Raw genomic sequence first — 5,761 nt, 5'->3', positions numbered from 1 at the left:
AGTAACCCAAACTGCTCAAAAGATGCCGGATAAATGTCTGAACCTGCACTGTGACCCCAAGCTTCGCTCTAACCCTTATGCGTGTGAGTACGCCCACCTCAAACATACAAACTGAACCCACCCGAAGGCCAGTGACCTTTCAGAGGGACTGCTGGCCAGTGGAGATGACCAGTTACACACACAGCAGTCTCTTTAGAGATAAATGGCTCTTGAATGTGCGTGAGGAAAGAACACAGACCGAAGGCACAGATGTACAGTGGAAGACGTTTTAATGATAAAGCCAGCTAGGAAGGTCTGGAGGCAGTGCTTGGCCCAGGGGTGGAGCTTAGCAAGGGGTCAGATCTGGGTCCAGGAGCAGAGCTGGACCAGGAGTTGTAACTAGGCCCTGCTGAGCGCTGGGAAGTGTACTTCTGCTTCGTCATAGACCCCAAATCGTTCTCAGGGAAAGCCTCAGAAGACCTCCTCTTTGCTGCCCTCGTGGTTCCGAGTTTCGACTGGGAAAGCCCTGCATTCCCAGGGACGCTTGAGGTGCTGGGAGGCTCTGGAGGGACAGGAAGCGCAGAGGAGAGGGGGAATGAGAAACCAGGCCCCATACCTCATACTACGCTAAGCAGTTGTCTAGGCTGTCTTCTCCCAGCCGCTCTGTTCCTACCTTCAAAGAGGTTCTGAAGGCACTTCTTCCTGTCTGAAACCTCCACGAGGAAGTGTTACACTGATTAGGCTGACACTCCATATGCCTCCATATACCTAATCGACATGAATATATATACAGTAAATGTAAAGGCAGTTGAAAAATACATGCATGGTTTCATATTTTAATATTTACTGATTAAAACTCACAGAGAACTTGACGGCCCGGTTTGTTTGGAACTATGGAAGGGGTTCTGAAACCCAGAAATCACTGAAGTGATTACTGTCACTCACATCAAACTTGTAAAGACAATGCTTCATTTTTCAACATTTCCAGACACCCCCATTGCCTTCAATATTTTCCTTGAAATCTAAATATGACAGGAATTCCTCATTCTCATATAAATCACTAACAATATTTAGTGAGAAAAGTTACTAGGGGCTGGTGGGGGGGGGGTGGGGGGGCAGTTTGGTGTAATGTATCTTGCTTCAGAATTTCTAATGTGGTTCATAGGTGCTGTTATTGGCTGGGTTTAATACCACCACTGCCAGCGCCAGTCGATCCTATAGGCGGTATAGGCGGCTGCTTAGGGCACCACTTTCTGAGGGGGGGGCGCTGACTTGCCACCGTTTCCCTTTGTCTCAAATGGGAGGCATCAATGGTGATGCTTGCGTAGGGCACCACATTGGTTAGGACTGGTACAGATATTTATGGTAATTAACAATATATGATCAGGTCGGAAATAATACGGGTGGGGGGGGGGGGACTAGAATTTGTCTAAAATTTGATTCACTAAAATTTTGTACACTACTGCTGTACAATATACTCAACAGCATCCTTGCTCTTAATATACCTCCGTTGCAGATACTGAGTCTGTACATCGTTTGTCCACTAGATGACACTGGGGCTGCAGGCTGCAGACTAGGCTGCACCGTGAATCTTCGAATGTCCCACCTTCGTGATACTTTTAAAGTGTTTCTTTCAACAGGGGCCTGCATTTAACATTAATTTTATACTTTACTAAGGCACTCCTCTAAAAATAAAAAGTGAGGAGCTAATGTACTACAGGTCACCTCTTGAATGTCTATACTTGTGTTTAAACTATTTTGTTGATTAAAAACAATTAGAAAAATATGAAAGGTGAGATTATTTAGTCAGAAAGTTAGAAGTGTAGAAAGTGTAGAAGCGGTCGTCGGTGACTCGGCGAGTGTGAGCAAAGCAAACCAAGCAATATAAATACTGTAAGAGATCGTTTTTTTGTGAGTCATGGTTAAAAAGCACGCAGTTTCGCTTTATTGCTGCCACAATTTCAGAGACAACTAGCAGTGGCACTGATGGAGAAGCCGACGATACTCACAACACTCACCCTCATGCTAACCATTAACACGAACACACACATACCATGGTAAAACATGACATTACAATGCTCACAGAACAGCATTACAAAGCTTTCTACAACATAATTACACGTATACACATTAAATCACAGAATTTTTACAACCAACAGTGAGGTGAAAGGCAGTATGCAAATTATCACGTATCTGCTAACCAATACACACTGGACTCATGTTGCCTCACCTCAGTCAGGTGTCCCAGGCGACACCCAGGTCCACTGCAAAGTCCTGCAGATTCTGTGAAGGCTGGTGTTCCTGCTGAAGCTGGCATGTCGCGGTCCTCAATATCCCCACCATACCCTCATCTCCTGGTGTGTCTTTGCGCTTGGCAGCTGCAGAGGAGTCAAGTCGGGCCGAGGGGGGGGGGGGCGCGATATGGTGCCAGGTGATTCCTGTGCAAGACCACAGCCTCTTGTTGCTTGGGCAGCCACAGACAGTAGATGATATTGGAGAGGCACTCGAGGATGCCTCGCGGTCCCCTCCAATGACTGGCGGCCTGGGCGACCACCCCTTCTTGCTAATGGGATATTGCACAAACAATGAGCTATGCAGCTGTGGTCACTGCGCTCTGGTCAGGAACTGCATATACCTCAGGCTACTTAGTAAAATAATCCATGGCCATTAGGACGTAGTGAGTCCTGGGCTTACTAGGGGAAAGGGGCCCAGCACATTCACCCTGACCCTTTTCTTTGGCGCCTCCACCTGATTCATCTGCGGTGGCTGAAGTATACAAGTATGTGCTACTTGTTACAAAATATTTGAAAACTATAATTCTTATGTAAAAACTGAAGGTGTAAGAAATGGGGTCATAACCAATAGAATAAAGTATTGCATTACTGAGCAAATCAATTATCAACATAGTCGAATTTCTGGAGATTAGACTGTCATGTATAATTATAAGCCCTATCTTTTTACAATGAGTTTACCTTTAATAATGGCCATCAATAATAGAATGTTAGCACATACCATAAAGTTGACCAGTTCTAACCAGCAAGCAGTCATGTTATTGTTATTTTTGTTTACACTTACTCAGAATGAGAAATTGCACAACTGAAAACTACTGCTCACTTCATCTAATGTCCTGTTAACTTATCGACTATATAATATAATTATAGCCTATACTGGGGTTTCTGCTTGGACAATATAGTCCTCATAGCCTCCACTTTCACCTTTAATAGAAATTGCCAAAATGGTTAAAGTAATTTATATTAATATTTTTTTCATTTCTATTATATATAGCTTAGACATAATGAAAGCCTAGACATGGTGTCAGTTATGTAATTTAGCTGGTATGATGTGAGTAGGATTATCGAAAGATCTTTTTTGCTGAGAATTGCTTACCGCACGCGTGAAAAGTAGGCACTGCTTCGACACTCTAGATGAGGCACTGCTGCAGTGAGGCGTGAGCCGCGTCTCTTACGCAGGCAGTGGTAGCTGCTCTAATCTGTAATCAGTACTTTCTGCAGCAACGATACTCACACCCCGCATCTGGTGTGTCCCAGGCCTCAATCAGCTGCCTAATGCTTAGCAAGCACCAGTTGGTCAGGTTGCAGACGGGTGTGTTGGACATTTCTAGTGCTCATGTGACATCAGACAAGTGTGGTGGGGCTGCACTGGTCGTCTTGAGAGTCCTCACCTGGCCCCACTGCTCAGCTATCAGGCCCTACGCCATCTACCTGCACTGGACTGCCCACACCATCTCCCAGAAGGGTTTTTCCATCATGCTGTTGCCCTTGCTGTTGCTGCTGGCTACCATCGTACTAGAGGGTCTTTGCTACAGTGCCAGGGTAGAGAGTGGCATTGATGTTTGCTCCCAGACAGTACAGCGAGTGACGCGGGAATCCCGGATGTCAGCCAGCACCTCCTGATCCACGGTCTGCCCTGCCAGAGCAATTCGGAGCTGCTTCCTCCCCATAATAGCCATGTACATGCTGGTGACCTCCATTGCTTCACATCCCTATGGGGCCAGCAGGTTTATCTCTGGGAAGATGAGATCGATGGTGGATCCCGTATCCACCATGACAAACTCCACGCAAAGACCACACCCGTGGCCCAGCCGGCCCGCTTGATGATACATCAGTGAGGGCATGTTGGTGGGTCTTTCCCTTGATTGGTCTCTAGAGAGATGCCCCAAACCCCACCACGCCAGGAGAAATGTGCATCACACGGTGGGTGACGCTTCCACTGTGGCTTGGTGCAGGTCACTTGCGTTACCTCTTCCTCGACTATGTTATAAAGCAGATCCTAATAACAAAATGTGATTCACTTTTATTTAAAACACCGGTTATCTGAGATATGACAGACATTGCATATTGTTTGTTATTTATGTCATGCCCAGCTCGTCCGCTCCTCGTGTGTGCCACGCCCCCTGATTACCCACGTGTGTTTCCCTGATCGTACCCAGCTGTGTCCGATTACTTTGATTAGTCCTGTCCTATTTTAAGTCCTGGTCTTACCTGTTTTACCTGTCAGTGTCAAATGTTTCCTTCGCCCCGTCTCCCTAATAAATCCCCGTTTTCCCGTCTTTTGCCTGGCTGCCTGCTTCCTGCTCGTTGCCTGCCTGAGCGATCGCCCGCTCTCACCCAGCGATCGTGGCGATCATAACAATTTAATGAATATTGTTTTTTTTTTCTCTTTTCTGCCACATGCCACTGACCCCAGTGGAAAGCTTTCTTTATGGATGAAGGAATGACGGCAGTTAGAACCAGTTCCTCTCAGTCTGGTTCGATTCTAGATCCTTCACGCCCTGCAGTCATGCTGCATAAACTTTACCAGCACCTTTTCCTCTGAGGAATCAGGTGATGCCCCGCTTGCTGATGGACCGTTTTCTAAGCAGTAATAAGTGGCACAACAGAAGACTGTCGAGTCAGACGTTTACTCTCTCTGTTGCCTGGAGGGTCACCGCCGTGCATGGCTAATGCTGCTAAACAAGCTGTCCGATACAAAGACCTGAGTGAGGGTTTGACAGTAGCTGTCAGGCATTTTTAGAGTTTATCGACAGTAACATAGGAAATAGGCAGAGACACACGTGAGTAGTTATCGGAAAGTTAGGGTTACAGTCTTTCTGGTGTGGGACTAATGTGTTTGTGGAAGGCCGAGTCTATACACATAGCTGATCTCCTGTTAGGCCTGGATATATTGGTGATGATTCTCTATGTGCATCGTATCCAGACTGTTAATTCCCACAATGAGAATGAGTATTAATTATTGAAATATAAATATATAACTTGGTCTCTTCAATTCCAGTGCTGAGTGATTTTCCCAAGTTCTCTCAGAGACTGCATTTCTCACAAGCCCCGGCAATATATGCACTGCATAATATGCTTTGGCTCGCTTCTTCACATTTTGTTTCAGTTTGCTGTACATGCCGTACATGAAGGAATGTTTCTGTTTCCTGAGGCCCTGTGCTTTGTGTGACTTCTTATGCCATCGTAAGCACCATGTGTAACCTGTGCTTTTGAGGTGAGTGGATTGCCATTCTATGACAGCAGTTACACTGAGCTGATTTCATTGATCTTTCCTGTTTCTCTGGAGCTCTCGGGGTCTCTGGGAGGAAAACCCCACATGCTGCCCGAGTCTCCCTTTGATCCCTGCTTCACCAAGAGGGGACTCCTGGCAGGGTCTTCTTTCAGTCCCGTTGATTGATTTTCCACACAATAAGTCGAAACGTCTTTACACTTAAATTCATAACGATGAAACTTTAATTTGCCATCGTATAAGTACAGGTACATAGGAG

General features: G+C 46.0%; 1 long non-coding RNA gene across 1 annotated transcript; it reads right to left on the bottom strand.

Moving 5' to 3' along the window:
- Positions 1-262: 262 nt before the first annotated feature.
- Positions 263-2,362, bottom strand: LOC125739168 (uncharacterized). The gene is made up of 3 exons (XR_007397082.1): positions 2,210-2,362; positions 653-747; positions 263-541 (listed from the first exon to the last, which is right to left on the bottom strand). It is a non-coding gene; the product is annotated as an uncharacterized LOC125739168 (long non-coding RNA).
- Positions 2,363-5,761: the final 3,399 nt, after the last annotated feature.

The sequence above is a fragment of the Brienomyrus brachyistius genome, chromosome 3 (genome assembly GCF_023856365.1).
Source record: "Brienomyrus brachyistius isolate T26 chromosome 3, BBRACH_0.4, whole genome shotgun sequence".
In the NCBI taxonomy this organism is placed as follows: Eukaryota; Metazoa; Chordata; class Actinopteri; order Osteoglossiformes; family Mormyridae; genus Brienomyrus; species Brienomyrus brachyistius.
Note: the sequence above shows the minus strand (reverse complement) of the source record. Positions and strands in the feature narration are given on the sequence as shown.